The following is a 16,222-nucleotide window of genomic DNA, read 5'->3' as shown; positions in this document are numbered from 1 at the left end:
ATCCCCCGATCAATCTATTTTATTTTTCTTATGAAATTAAAGGTAAGTTGCAGACATAAGAAACCTTTCCCCTTAATACTATTATCTAGAGTTCAATATTTGTTTACCTTTTTTCTTTTCAACATACAATAAAATGTACAGATCTTAGGTGTATCACTGATGATTTTGACAAATAACATGATTACGCGATGCAAACCTCTTACGATATATAGAACATTACTGGGACCCCAAAAAGTTCTCTCAAGTCTGTCAATCCCTGTCCCCGCCCCCATCCTTTACGAGAAGCACCCACTCTTTTTTATGTTTTTTTTTTTTTTTTAACCATATATGTTAGTTTGTCCTAGTCTAGAGCTTCATGTAAATTAAAGCATACATATGTTGTCTCCTATATAAGGTTCTTTCACTCAGGATAATGTCTTGAGGTTCAATTCCCATGTATTTAAAGTAGAGCCATGAGGATTGCTGTGAGGGTTAGAGGAAATATGATAGTGAAAATTATTAATTACAGTGCCTGGGACATGGTGGGCCTGCCATAGATGTTAACTCCTGCTACTGTTGTTGTCAATTATTTTTATTATTATCGTTTTCATTTCATCATTTCTGCTTGTGTTGGCTGTGGTATGGGCCCAGTCACCACAGCAAGGGTTTAGCTCAATGTCTTCATCTGGAAAGTTGACCTCAGAGATTATTCTGGATCTTAACGTTCTGTGGCCCGGAGCTCCGTGGGGTTGTTTTCTAGAGATACCTGTTTCTAGATTTACTTTCTCAACTAGATCGTAAGCTTTTCAGGGGCAGCACCCATGGTACTTGCTATATCTTCTGTCCATTCTAGTGTTTTGTAACATGCTAAACATGTAAGAGAGAATCAACATATGCATTCAATGCCAGGTCAAAATCAAGGCTCCACTGCACAAGAGCTACTTGCTCAGGAAATGGCAAAGAGTCCCCTGACATGTTAGTTAGTTGTGGAGTAGTTACCCTGCTCAAGTTCGTACCATTGGTTTGGGTGGCCAGCATCTTGGTTTGAATTCTGGTTCTGCTGTGAATGTGTCTTTAGTGGGATGGCTTACACAGGGCTTATGTTTGACTGGTGTCACAACTCTCAGACATGGTACTCGCCCCTTTACAGATGAGGAGACTGCGAGTCATGCAGGTAGCCAAGAAGTGGTAGAACTTGAATTTGAATCCAGGTCTGTCTGACTTAGAAATGCCATGCTCTATTTGTGGACTGTGGTCTTTCCGACTTTGTTTAGGTACATTTGGAGGTAAGAAGTAAAGATCAAAGAGTTGCAGAGTTAATGAAGTTGCTGGTATGAACAGTGAGCAAGATGAAGGGTAAATGGCTATCACATGCACGCCCGGTGCAATGGACACGTGTCTCAATATGACACTGAGCATTATTATTTTGTTTTAATCCTAAGGCCTCCCTGTGATGTAGATGGGCAAAGAATTCTGTTGCCACTTAACAGCTAAGGAAACTGAGGGTCGGGAGGGTGACTTACACACGGTCACAAAGCCGATAGCATGACAGGTGGTTGGTGGAGTTGAGGAATGCCTCCATGCCACTCAGGGCATTTGAAAACAGGTCTCATGATTTTAAAATAAGGATTTTCTAGTGTGTGCACTTACACATTGGAGGAAAGATAATGTGAATATGCTCTCTGTAGGCAAATACATGTGAAATAAGAATAGGATTACTCCTTAATATTTCAAATGAGGTTGTATAAACATATTCAAAATATATTTATCGAGCGTTTCCTATGTGCCAGGCACTGAGCCTGTTGACCCTGCACTTTCAGCGGATCTGACATAGGAACTCTACCCATTAGCGATGCTGTGACATCACACACCCTTCCTAGGAGCTACTCAAAAGGCTGACCGTTTTACTTCCTTTATTCTGTCAGCTCGAGGCCTGAGTTATTTCATTAAGTGAGTGTTCTGCCTTGGCCTTCGCCCCAGCAACAGCTGCAAGGTGCCGACTGAAGCAGGTGAATGGAAGGTGGCTTAAATTTAGCATCACAGAAATCTGTTCCCATGGACTCCTGGGGACCACTCAGCATCCTCGGGACAGGGTGGTCACCTGCTCAGCCATTGGTCCCAGGAGAGAGAGACCTTTCAAGGATTCGCAAGGACAGCGCGGTTTTCCTTTAGCCATCATCTGTCTCGTTCAATAGCATGTCTTAAGCCTTTGTTCAGAAGACGACATAGTGAACAATAGGCAGACGAGGGAAGGAGCCACAGTGAGCAGAAGGGAAGGGAATGTACAGTCTACTACATTTCCATAGAGTCCCATGGCCGTGCTTTAGGGAAAGACATTTATTATCCCCGTTTTACTGGGCGGTAGGTGACTAGGGTGACCAACTCGTGCTGACTTGTCTGTGAATTTCCCTGGTTTACACTGACAGTCTCACATCTGTTAGATGTCTTGGTCCTGACACACTGGGGCAGCTGAGGTGGATCTGAGATTCTACCTCTCCTGCAAAGGGCACGTTCGTGAGCTTTGCACTCTCCTGCCTCTCCTCCAGGATGTCATCGGGTCGGACAACCATGTTGTAATTTGGGATGTTATACCCACTATATTGATGGGGAAATGGAGGCCCAGAGAGATGAATGACTTGCCAGGGACTGGTCGTGGCAGAGGCAGTTTGGAATCCAGCTCTCTTTGGCCCCGAGGCTCTTCTACTCTCCTAAAAGACCTGTCGCAAGGTGACGATTGACAGGCATGTCATTTGGGAATCCCTTCTCCTAATTGGTGGTCTTTTCATTTTGTTGATTGGTTCCTTCACTGTGCAGAAGCTTTTTAGTTTGATGAAGTACCACTTGTTTATTTTTGTTGTTGTTCCCCTAGATTGAGGGAATATATCCCAAAAGATATTTCCAAGACTGATGTCAAATGTTTTCTTCTCGGACATTTGTGATTTCAGGTCTTACATTTACGTCTTTAACCCATTTTGAGTTTATTTTAGTACATGGTGTAAGAAAATGGTCCAGTGTCATTTTTTTTTTGCACGTATCTGTCAGTTTCCCCAATACAACTTCTTGAAGAGACTGTCATTTCTCCATTGTATATTCTTGCCTCCTTTGTAGTAGATTAATTGACCCTATAAACGAGGGTTCATAGCCTGAAACTAATATAATATTGTATGCCAACTATACTTAAATAAGAAGAAAAAATACAGACTGACAGGTGTGAAGAAGAGGCAGCAGCTCCTCTGGGAGCTTTTGCATCTGCTCTCGAGAGCCCCAGGGGAACTCCATTTGGAGCCCTTTAACTTTTTCTTCCAAAAGTCCTCTATGGCTTTCTGACCCTTGGCAGGAGGCCCAGCAGAGGGGAAGGGGTGCAGTGAAGGACGCAGGTTAGGACAGCTGGATTCCAGGGGTGCTGTGAGGACCAACAGTGGGGCGGTCATTGTCATCAGGTGCCCAGCAGAGAGGCTGGGCCTGGGGTCAAGGCCTTGTAAGGGAGGGCCAGCTCCGAGAGGGCGGGCGACAGTGACGAGGAGGGGCGGGAAAGGCAGGGCTGGACCTCTTCTAGTGCAGCAGCCCATATGTCCCAGGGAAGGGCCCTCCTACACATGAGTCTGATTTGACCTGGCAGCCCAGACCAGCTGGCAGGAGCAGCACACACTGGGAGTGTCCTTTGTCCAAAGAATGTCCTTCACAACCATGTCTGCTCTGCTTCTTTTCCTTCCAGTGCATTTAAACATATTGCTTTGGAAATGGGTTGCTAATGCCGTGTTTATTCATCCTCTCATCCCCTATGCACTGTGTGCCCACGGTGTACCAGGGCACTGCACAAGATGCTGGGGAGCTGGGATGCATAAAGCAGGGCTTTTTCCTTCCTGGAGTGATGCTGCATCAGGAAGACAGACATGCAAGCAACTCAAAGTACTGTGCGTTAGAACAGTGGACTGGGGAGTTTCTCCTACCTGAGCTCCCATCCTGGCTCTGTGACCTTTGTCAGCTTATTTAATCTCTGAGATTCAGTCTCCTCATCATTCAGTACAAGGGGGTTATTAATGCCACCTTACACTTGCTGTGGGGATGCAGTGTGGTGATTCGTGTCCAAAGCTAAGTCCAATGCCTGTGACATAGTAATTGCTCAATTAATAGTAGCTTTTTTTCCTCTCTCTCTTTTTTTTTTTTTTCCTAGTTCTACACTTACACCAGTCCTGTAAGTTTGGGTACGTCAGTGGATCTTTCTGTGCATCAGTCCCCTTCTGTAAAATGGATGTAATGATAATAACGATCTTATAAGAATGTTGAGATAACTAAATCAGATAATACATGTAAAGTACGTAGAACAATGCCTGGCATACGATATGAATTGAATATATAATTATGACCAATACGAATGCTACCATAAGTGTGGACAAAAACTAAGCTATTCTAGAAGAGAATTCTAGGAAAATGGGTGTGAAGGCCTTCCAGGGAGGGGGCGCCTGTGGAAGATCCAGGGGTGTGAAGGTACGTGGCATGAGGAACAAATGGCCCAACTTGGGAGACGGGAGCCACAGCATGGGCAGACGGGGGACAGGTGTTAGAATGAGCCAGAAGCCAGGTTTTGCCACTTACTAGCTAGCTGACCTTTAGAGAGAGTGACGTCACCTGTCCAAGCTTCCTCCTTCTCACCAGTAACAGATAGCTAACGGTTTCTGCTTTTCAATGTCAGTCTAAGGACGAAATAACATAACATCTGTAACTGCTCCGCCACTGTCTGGCACAGAGAAGACCTTCAAAAAGCGATGGCTGATTATTGTGATTTTTGACTAGAGGACATGATGAGGGTGTGAGGGTCTGACGGACGGAGGTCATGCTGGGTGGGTTGACTGTGACCAGGCCAGGAGAGCACTTTATGACCCTCTAAAAAAATGGGAGACTTTTCTGGAAGCAGTGGGGAGTGTAGTACCCACGACTCCCCCAGGCCCTCTCTCGTGCTGTGCCAGCTCCGCCTCTCCCTGTACCCAGCTTTTGAGCCCCCCACATCCCTCAGTTTCGTCAGAGTCTAAATTTACTCTCATCACAGTTATTTACACTGTGTCTCATCAGCTTGTGAGCAGAACTCTTGGAGGCCCAAACTGGGAGGGAGGCAGGGAGGGGAGAAAAGAAAGAAAACTTGAGGCAGTTGGGCCGCCCAGTGTTGACTGTGAGTTGCGGGTATTGGCCAGTCCCCCTGAAATAGCTCCTGAAGGCAGAGTTGGCTCTTGGGTCTTTGAACGTTAAAATTAGAGTGAACCAAGATTAAATGCTCCCGAGAAACTGACCAGCCTAACATTTTTTTTCCCTCCCTCTCTCTTTTTATAACTATGACCACAGTAGTAATTCAATTGGAAACATATTCTGTCCCTGATTGCTCCAACACTGGCACTAGATCACTCGCAGGGCTTGATATTTTTATTAAATGCACACTGCCGTTATTTTCTGCCGGGGCTAAAAATACATCTGACTGAGCAGCTACATACAGCTCAGCTGGGGCCCCCTCCCTGTTGTCTCGGGGGCCGGGACAGGCAAGACCAACAGATTGATGGGCCTCCCAATCAATGTCGGCAGCTCCTTGTTTCCAAGGGAAACTGCCCCAGATACTACTGTAACTGCGCCCATAATGATGGAGTTCCAGTCTGAGAGGACCAATAATGGGAGCCTATACTCCTGTCCTCATTTAGGACCCATCTTTTCCATTTCCGGCTACCACACATCACCATTGCAAAACACTTGATATACTTCCAAGCCCCCTGGCCTTTGCAGATGCTGTTCCCTGGCCTAGAATGCTGTTCCTCCCTGTCGCTCTGTGAGTGTGTGGTTGTCTCTTAGTCTCAGCTCAAGCACCATCCCATTTTCTGACCCTGGGCTCTGACTGAGATGCTCCTTAATGGACACTCCCCCTCCCCCACGCTCCTCGTGTTTTCTCCTGTCAGAACTCATCTCTTGCATTATGGTGACTGGCTCTAGGTCTGTCTGCCCACGAGATCTTAGGTTTCTTGAGGGCAGGGATTGTCAATTATTGGTGACTATCCCTCAAGCACCTAGTACAGTGCTGAGCCCAATAGGGCTGGGACTGCGGTGAGGCATCTAGGGCACGACATTTAAGGGGGCACTGCCTTCCGATGTTGACCCTGCACGTGAACGATTTTGAGAGTGAATATTTCCTTAAAATTCACATAGGCTCCTAACTTGTGCCATCCTAGTCCCGGCCCGGATTAACAAATGATTCTTGAGTGAAGGCAAGTCAATCCCCTTTTCCTTTTGGAACTTCTCTCTGTTGGTTTTTATGACAGCACACTTGACTGGTTTTCCTCCTACTAGTTCCTTCTCTGCTTTCTTCTGGGGTTCTTCTTTCTCCATCTGCTCCTGAAATGTTGCTAATGAGATGCTGCTTCTCTATGCTCCCAAAGTATTGTCAATACCCCACTCATCTGTTCACTCAATCACTCGTTCATTTACTCAGACAGTGTTTGTGGAGTCCTTACTGGGCGCCAGGCACTGTTCTCACTGTTTCTAGTAGGGCAGAGAGAAAATCAGAGACTGATCTGCCTTTGTGGGACTTACATTCTAATGGGATATACAGCAGTTAGAATAAAAGATTTATAATAAACTTGTAGTTGTTACGTTATTCTATAATTATTGAGAGCAAGGGCTTTGCTTTATTCAATTTTGTATTCTCAGCTATCATAGTGCCTAGTAACAAATCATGTGCTCAACTCATGGATAAATGGATGATCACTTGAATGAATGAAGGAATAAAGACTTGGTTTAAGTGTAAATCTTCTATAGAAGCTTCCCTGAATTCCTCAGGAAAAAATCTGATTCACTCATTCATTCATTCATTCATTCAACAAATATTTACTGAGTGCCTCTTCTGTGCCTGGAAATGGTTGAAGCATCTTATAAACATAGATTGTGATGACTCCACAGTTCATTACAATTATTTATTTGCCTGTTTCCAGCGCTCCTCCAGGGCAGAGACCTCACCGAATTCATCTGTGGGTCCCATCACCTAACACACCACCTGGAATATTGTAGGTGCTCAATAGAAGTTACTTGAATGAGAAATACATTTTTAATAATTTACAAAGGCATAAAATAACCACAGCACACTGTGGAGGGTGGGTGGTTATTTCTCTGAAAATTCCTGGTTTAATGGTTTATTTATCTTAAAGTGTAATGAAATGCAGAAAACACCTAGATTTGGAAGGGGTCTTCATCCTTACTCTAAATTCCTTCCTACAACTTCCACTTTCTGTGACTTTAGAATATCACCCCCCCATACACCCCCAGAATTACAAGGATTTTATAGGGAAACACTAAAGGCAGCAGATTCTAAGTAGTTCTGCTAAAAACAAACAAACAAAAAACAAACAAACAAACAAACAAAAAAGCATGTTGCTGCAGAGATTGTGTTTCTACTCAATCAAACCATTGTTGAAGTATTTCAGTCACTTACCCAATTCCTGAGGATATGCTATGATGGAGTGGGTGTCAAGTGGGGGTGGAAGAGAAGACAGGGCAGTGAGCTTTACTTAGGGGCTCACCATCAAATGGAGACCAAACACCACACAGAGCAAGAACTTAATAAAAGCTCCAAAGAGACTCTTACGTAAACTTTTATTCTGAAAGGCATCCAAGATCCATTATTTAGACATCAAGAGGGAAGAAATCCCCGAGGACTTGAATAATTAGTAGAAGGGTTCATAAACAAGATGGGACTTGAGCTGGTCCTTGCGGGACCACAGGGTAGGTGAGGAGGAGGGAAAAACCTCTGAAGTGAGCAGGGACTCAGGCGCTTCTTTCTAGCCTCCAGCTCTGTGCACTGGTTTATTTGCTCATTAAACCCACTGATGAGAAGCACAGACCTCTGAATTCTTGAGTAGATCAGAAGCTGGGGTCTGGGTCCAGTATCCGGTATTGGTTGGGGGCAGAGACCCAGATTTCTCGTGGCCACAGTGATGTAGTCGCATGTGTGACAGCCATCCAGGTTCTGTGTGGCCAGGTGGCCTGTGAGAACTTGCTCCATCTTCCCTCTGCCTCTGAGTTATATCGAAGGGGCGTCTCTTGTAGGAGGGGAAGAGAAACACCGCTTCTCTCTTGGAGACCAGGAAGAGACTCAACCTTCACCATCCTTTTCTACCTCACAGTCAGCTGATTTCTGCCCTTCGAGTCCTTGGATCTCAGAGCATGTGAGAGAAGCTGTGAGAGCGAGTCCTTTGCAATGGAGAGGGCATAGAGACCGCCTAATTCTCTGAGTGGTCTTGGAGGTAAGATGCTCTGACTTCTATCGCTAGACTAGGCAATCTGGCTTATAAAGAAAAGCTTTATTATAACACAGTGTGTGCATGTGTGTGGTTGTGTGTGTGTGTTGGTGGTCATTAGTTGTCTTCTTCTAAAACTGATAAAAAAAAAGAAGGGGTGGGGAGATAGCCAACATGGTAAACCTCAAGTAAGTTAGCGTGATTTATCAGTTTTTAACAATTTCTAACAAGATGTATTTTTTTTTATTGTGGTGAAAGATGTATAACAAAGTTTACCATTTAAACCATTTTTAAGTGTGCAGTTCAAATATTATTGTGCAATCGTTTTCAGAACTGCTTTTATCTTCCCCATTAGACAATAACTCTTTATTCTTGTGTACCCCCAGGCCCTGGCAAGCATTTACTTTCTGTCTCTGTGAATTTGACTAGTCTGGGTACCTTATATAAGTGGACCCATGCAGTATTTGTGCTTATTTCACTTAGCATCATGTCTTCAAGGTTCATCCATATCATAGCATGTGTCAGAATTTCCTTCCTTTTTAAAGTTGAATAATAGTCCATTGTTTGTTTATAGCACATTTTCTTTATTAACAGATACTTGGGCTGCTTTTATCTTATGATTATCACAAATAACGCTGCTATGAACATGGGTGTACACATACTCGTATCTGTTAGAGTCCTTCCGACTGCTTTTGGGTACATAACGGGAGTGGAATTGCTGGATTCCATGATAATTCTGTTTTTAATTTTTTAAGGACTCCCCATACCGTTTCCCACAGTAGCTGCATAATGTAACACTCCCATCTGCAATGCACAGGGGTCTAATTTCTCCACATCCTCACCGACACTTCTTTTCTTTTCTGTTTGCTTGTTTGTTTTGTTTTGTATAATATCCATGCTAATGGGTGTGAAGTGATGTTTCATTGCGGTTGTGATTTGCATTCCTTAATGATTAGTGATGCTGAATATCATTTCACTTTTTTTTTAAATGTGTCTGTTTTTACCTTTGATCTAAAACTAAACTCTTCTTTTGAACCACTAAGCTCATTTGTGCTGAAAAGCAATTCATTTAAATTCAGTATTGTTCAGTGCAACTGCAAAGGCGTTTATGGAACACTTACTCTGTGCAAAAGACGGCATTCTGCTCTCCACTAGGACTCCATGGCTGCTCTTTTGGGAGCAATAACATAATGAGGGAGACCCAAGATATATACTGTGCAAACAAAGCAGCCTAGGAGAACTGCTACGAGAGAGGATGGCCAAATTACTGTATAAGTGAGGCAGAAATTATTGTTGGAATATGTAGATCAGCTCTTAGAAGACTTATCCATCGTTCATTTATTCATTATGTAAACAGGTATCAGATACCTATTTTGTTTCAGGCAGTATGCCAGATATAGGAGATGTACAACAGTGTTGTCCCTAGTCCCACCCTGCTCCTTTATAATGACCAACTTTCTCTTTTATCGCAACACCATCGCCAGAGAGCTTAAGACCCCTGGAAATGGTCCCCTGCTCTCCCACCTTACCTTACCTCTATCCTAAGGTTTTCTACCGCATTCCACTTTATACTTCCCTACCCGTTCTTCATTGCCCTGGTCTAGAACATCTGCCTTAATCTTTTACCTCTGGATTCACACTCATTCTTTGGAACTAACACTGATGTTGTCCCTCTGGCCTTGGTGCTGTCATGGTAACCCTCCTTGGCTCTGATTGGCATTCACCCCTTTATGGGTAACTGCCTGGTCTGCTCCAGCATCCAGGGAATGGAGACGTCCCCAAAGCTGGATGCCCCTTGGCCTCCAGAGAAGAGAATTTGACAGTTCCTACCTCTAAGTGGACCACAGCGTGGTGTGGAAGTGATATGTTAACATGTCAACACACAGTGCAGTATGCAAAGTACTGAAATGGAAGGGGCGTTTGCAGAGCAATTTGGGAACATAGGGAACGGTCAGAGTTCTTACTAAGAGAACCTTTAAGCTGAGTTTTGAGGTAGGAGATACACTTTGAGCTAGCTGTAATGTTTAGTGCTAATGACAATATATTATAATGTTCAGAAGATGATACTCTATTCCTGGAATAATTCCTACTTTTTATAGTTACAGAGTCATGAAGCCAGACATACTTTCTGACCCCAAATCAAGACCCACTCATTGAGTGTTATTTTGGGCCAGTCTTTGATGACTTTTTCTAATAGGGACAAGAAGTATGAGCCTATGACCTATATTTAGGCATGTGCTCTAACATGGGGCTGTCCTTGAAGAGCAGAACGTTCAGTGTCACCTGGGGAAGGACTGATGTCAGGAGGACGTCCTCTAAAGATGCTGTGTGCAGTTTGGAAATTTCACATCAAAATAGAAAGGTTTTCCATACTGTTTCCACACGGATTCCCATTGGTTGACTAGAAGGTGCAGAGAAAACACTGTGAGCTAAAAAGCACCACTTCAAGTATTTGCATGTGGGTTGCAGTATAAGATGTCCTATATTTAATGCAAAAACTGAATGAAACATTAGCCTGTGTGTCTGACTCATTTAGAAAGTGAACTCTGCAGATCAGCCGCATGCCAGGAAACACCCGTGCCTTTCTGTACCCCTTCAGGAGGGTACTTCAGCATTTGCCATCACCTTCGGATCACTGCTTGGCACACTTCAGTGGGGGTAGAAAAAGCCATTTCATGAGTGTGAATGAACACCATCCCAGGAATGAGAAAATCCACATTCCAGGTCCTGCTCCCTCATTGGTTGGCAGCAGTGCAACCATTGACAAGTTCTCCAGGTAGACGTTAAGAATGAGTTGCATTGCCTTTCTCTAACTTTGTCACCAGGACATAGAAATTGAGCTAGGACAGCAAGAAGCAGACTGCCATAAACAGGCTTTTGATGTCACAAAAAATTAAACCCCTGCCGTGTACAGTTATGGGTACTCAAATGCCACAAAAATATTAACGAAAGGAGCAAAAGTATTAACTCTGATTTATAACATTCCCTCAAATCGCATTCCCAAAATCTCACAAGAACATTGAGGAATTAGCGTCTGTAAAGCTGATTCGTTCATTCATTATCTTCATAACAAGAACTTATTGAGGGGATGAAATGCTCATTGTGAATTCAAGTCTATTAATAGATCATATGTTTTGATCAATTGCGGTGGGTTAGGTACTTTGTAAACAGTTGGCATTCGCCATCTAATTTAATCCTTACCACCAACCTCATGAGGTAGGTACTATTATTATCCCATTTTGCAATGGAGGAAATTGAGGTTTGGCGAGGTTAAATAACTTGCCCCAAATCTCACGCTTGTTAAACAGCAGACTTAAATACCGGTCTGTCTCATGTCACAGTTGCAGCTCTCCGGCCCTGTGTACTGAACTCCTTGCACGTACGGAACCCTGAAGCATAGGTTGGTACCTATATTCCCAAGGAATATTGATGTGAAGAGGGTCTTTTCATTCAATATCTAACCAATGAATATTTCCCCCTTTGAGATCCATAATGAGGCATCTTTCTTCCTAAAAATAGCCTTTATCTATCACTCCTCAGGTCAAAGCTTATTTTGTTGTGTCCTTTTGCCTTTAGAATAAAATTCTGGCTCCATCACATGGCATTTGAAGTTCTTCTAAGTCTTTTCGCAGAGTGACTGTTGTGTCCCCACCCACCTGGGCCGGACAGGTGCAGTCATTGCCTGTGAAACACCCCTCTCCTCCTGCTGCCCTACTTACTCAAGAAGGTTTCTGCTTACCTTCCCCATCGATCTAGAATATGTGCATTTGGAGGTGCCCATCTGCAAAGTCCCTTTCACTGTCCTCCTTTGCGTAGCCCTCTCGCGGTGTGTCAAATCATGCATTCAAATGCCCTCTGTATTCATTCATTTGTGCGTTCATTTCCACATTCACTCAGTAAGTATCCAGCATCTACTGGGTGCCAGGCTTTCATGCTAAGTGTGTCGTGGTAAAACAGATTACATTCCTGCCTTCGCTATTTTTTTTATTGTGATTTATCTTTCTAAAGCAATAGCAGTCTTTTTAAATTGTAGACATACATTTTTCCCAGCTTCCAGAATTGGGTCTTTGTGCCTGCAACACTTGCGTGTAGTAAGCAAGTGGTCAGTAAATGTTTTTGTATGAATTTCTGAATCACATTGCCCGTCTACCTTATTCATTCATATAGTACCTGGGAGATTCAAAACATGCATAAATCATTGGTAAGAATTTTATGACCACAAAAATATCACTTGTGAGGAAATTAACAAGGTTTCAAAAGGTGTTTTTTCCTCATTATCTTCACCACACTGCAAGCATAGCACCCAGAAATATATTACGTGAACCTAATAATGAGACACTATTTCTGGTGCCTTCACTGATCTCGAGATGAAAAGAGCAGAAGCGAGGCAGCTTGGTGTAACCATTTCCTTCATCTCTCCATGGAAAACGTGTAAGATGTTTCTGGGTCAGAAGTCCAGGTGGATTTTGCAAAACTTTGGAGGAAGAACTCCTTCATTGTGGGAGTTGCAGCCTCAAAGTTGACTTGAGGTACAGTTCAGTCTAACGCGTGGCCATCTGTAGTAGCACTTGTAGCCCTGCTCATGGGATTGATAACTTAGCCATTGATAAAATACGGGCTCTTTGTTAATGGTCTCCCCTGAAGGCAATGGTCTGGTTGCGGTTGCCCTAAAGGTGTGTGTCCTGAGCAGAATTTCTAGGAGATGGTGGCAGAAGCAACACACACACACACACGCGCGCGCGCGCACACACACACACACACACACACACACACACACACACTTCCATGAATGAGTGAATTGGGAGGAATGTTTGTACTAAGTACTCAGTAAATATCACAACCTTGGTTTGATACTTCCTAAGCGCACAAGTACCTGAAAGACTCTGAGAAGTCCATTTATGAAGAAGCCCCGCTGACTTTGTTCCCCTAAATTGTTGGGCGAACTTTACGGTAGCATCTCCCACTCCCACCCTAGTTAACGGGCTTCTCCCCATCATGCTGCTGCTTCATTCAGTCACTTACTACACTTGTACTTCCTGACCCCGCGCCAGTCACTGAGGTGTGGGTCACAGTCCCTGTCTTCTGGAACTTGTGGTCTATCGGGAGGTAATGAGGAAGTCGTGGGTACATGAGACTGAGATGAGCCCTCTGATGGAGGCCCAGGCGGGAGGGCAGTCACTCGGAGCCAAATTCTTCAGGAGTGGAAATTGACCAGGCCAATGGTTGAGAAAAGGAGATTCCAGGTCGCAGGAGGCAGGTAGAGCCATCCAATCAGGATAAATGTTACAGGGTTTGCACAGGGCAGATTCCTGTGTACGAGAGGGGGATGCCACGAAGAAGGAAGACAAGAGCATGGAGTCTTTACTTCTAATCTGGTTTTATCTCTTGATTTTCCAGAACTGACCCTAAGACGGGGCCTGGCACTCCTGGTTTGGCTTCTCATCACGTCTTCTCAGCAGCAGGAATGGCACGTTGAGATGATTCAGAATATGGGAAACCAGATTCCAGAGCTGTAGGAGTTGGTCGGACAGGAGGCTGCTGTAGATGCCTCTGGAAACTCCTCAAAGAATGATGCATGCTCTTGATAACACAGTTTTCCTTCTATCAATGATTTGTGACATAACAAAGAAGTTGATGCTTTTATTCCGAAAACACACGGTTCTTTCTCAGATGTAGGCATTAAGTGCATCATGACTCTGCTTGGAAATTGTTGTGTAAAATGGTTTCCATGTCTTGAATTGACAGGCGGTGAAATTGTACCCTAGGTTCTTTTTCCCTTTTTAGATCCAGGCTGCGTAACAGAACTTCTTGCAAATAATTTATTCCCCCTCAGCTATGTATGGATGTATGTATATATATGTATGTACATATATGTGTATGTATGTATCTGTAAGATTACAAGTGATTATAAGTGAAATAATTTTTTTTTTTTTTAATCAAGTCCAGGGAAAAAGGAAACACCATAGCAAAATGATCTGGAAAAAAACAACAAAACAAAAATCTCTACAAGTTATTTTTCCCCTCGTTTACAAAATGATGGGGTTGGACTCGTTGGTCGCTGAAGTCCCTACTAGTATTAATATAACGTTCTTGGGTTCTCTGAGAGTTGTAGATGATTGAGGGCAGCAGATGTGAAGTATAATTGCCTCAGTAGGGTGCTTGTCTCTCACTGACTCTTTGGGAAATGGTGGGCATATATTTTATTCGTTGTTATGACTAGAAAATGTAAGCAATAATTATGGGAACATCCATAGAATTTCCCCTGTGGTGTAAAATACAGATAAGACTCTTACAATATTATTCCTTGGTAACTGGTATTCGTGATAACTGGAGTTCTCTGTGGGGCTCGCTGACTTGGGGACGATGCTCCTTCTCATCTGGTTATGCTTGCCTGGGGGTTACCCAGGCCTGGGGTTGGTTCCAACAATCCATTCATTCATCCATCTGACAAATATGTATAGACCACCAGCCACGTGCTGAGCAGTACTCTAGGGGCCAGGGACACAGGGATGAGTAAGAGCGTACGGCCAGAGGGGAACGCACATAGGAGACATGCATCGGGTGCCCAGAATGTGCTTGGCTCTTGACAAACAGAGACAACTAAGAATGAGGAAAATGAGAACCGATGCATGTGCTTAAGTTCTAAGGTGACTAACCCATGGTATCGATACGCCGAAGCTCCACAGATGAGATGGCGTTTATTTGAAGAGTAAGGGATGACCACGTAGCTGAGAAGAAGGCCCATTCTAGGCAGACTGAACAGCACCCCTGGAAGTCCAGGGCCAGGAAGGACAAGGTATAATCAGCAAGTTGCTGTGACGGCCTCCGTGTGGCTGTAGATACAACGTGGAGACTTGAGTGAGCCTCATATGCCAATGTCAGAAATCCGGAGAGAGACAGAGGAAGACTGTGGCCAGGGAGTGACTGCCTCAATAGCTCATCTGCAATACAGGGATAACAGCAGCAATAGTATGGAATTGTCACGACCCTCTCACCATCAACCAAAAAGAATAATAGCAAAGATTAATTAAAGGCTGCCTATCCATCAGGTGCTGCTTTAAACACTGGACATGTTTTATCTCATTTCAGAGTTCTAAGAACGCTATGAAGTAAGTAGTCTTACTGTCCCCAGGTGACAGATGAGGAAATGGAGGCACAGAGAAATCGAGCAGATGGCCATCCCAGAAGAATGGAGTAGAAGAGTCAGGAACTGAAGCCAGAATCCTACCCTCTGTAATAGTTGGTTCATTACATTTTAAATTTACAAACAAAAAATGAACAGTGAAACACATGTGGAGAAGTGCACAAATCATAAATATACATGCTAATACGCTATCACAGGGGTAGTCACACCATGACCCACAGGCCAATTCCAGCCTGCCACCTGTTTTTGTGAACAAGGTTTTATTAGAATATAGCAATACCCATCATTAGGAATTGTCGATAGCTGCTTATGTGCTTCAGGGACAGAGGACAGTAGTTGAGACAGAGAGAATGGCCCCCAAAGCCTGAAATACTTCCTGTATGGCCCTTTCCAGAAAAACTTTGCTAATCCCGGTGTTACTTGTTACTACATTGTAAGCACAGGTCAACTAGAACACAACCGGTGCCCACAAGTTCCTCACACACTCCCTCCCAAACACCCCTTCCCCTCATGATAACGCCACGCTGACTTCTGACACCGTGGGTTCGTTCTGTCTGTTTCTAACTTCCTGGAAGTTAAACGCTGCCTTCTCAGCTACTGCTCTATGCTGAAACGCTTAGCATCAGATCATAAAAACTGGGAGGCCAGCCTCACCCCTCTGACCACCCAGTAGGTGAGCTTCCAGGAAGGCAGGTAAGCTGGCCCATGCCTTGATTCTTCTTGGAAGAGGACATTGGGGGTTCACCATTTTTTGGCCCCAAGTTGAATGACAGTCTTCTAGGACTACTTATATTCGTTTCCTATCGCTACTGTAACAAACTACCACAAACAT

The 16,222-nt window shown here is 44.0% G+C and overlaps 1 long non-coding RNA gene across 2 annotated transcripts; it reads left to right on the top strand.

Annotated features, from left to right (window-relative positions):
* Positions 1-309: 309 nt before the first annotated feature.
* Positions 310-14,546, top strand: LOC109443407 (uncharacterized). 2 transcript variants are annotated; one of them, XR_016021491.1, is made up of 3 exons: positions 310-1,988; positions 6,945-8,252; positions 13,644-14,546. It is a non-coding gene; the product is annotated as an uncharacterized LOC109443407 (long non-coding RNA). The 2 variants fall into 2 exon arrangements; XR_016021490.1 differs by lacking the exon at positions 310-1,988 and having other exon boundaries at positions 2,000-8,252.
* The last annotated feature ends 1,676 nt before the right edge of the window (positions 14,547-16,222 follow it).

The sequence above is a fragment of the Rhinolophus sinicus genome, chromosome 6 (assembly GCF_057876585.1).
Source record: "Rhinolophus sinicus isolate RSI-liver-muscle chromosome 6, RSI-T2T, whole genome shotgun sequence".
Taxonomy (NCBI): Eukaryota; Metazoa; Chordata; class Mammalia; order Chiroptera; family Rhinolophidae; genus Rhinolophus; species Rhinolophus sinicus.
This window is presented reverse-complemented; position numbering and strand designations above follow the sequence as displayed.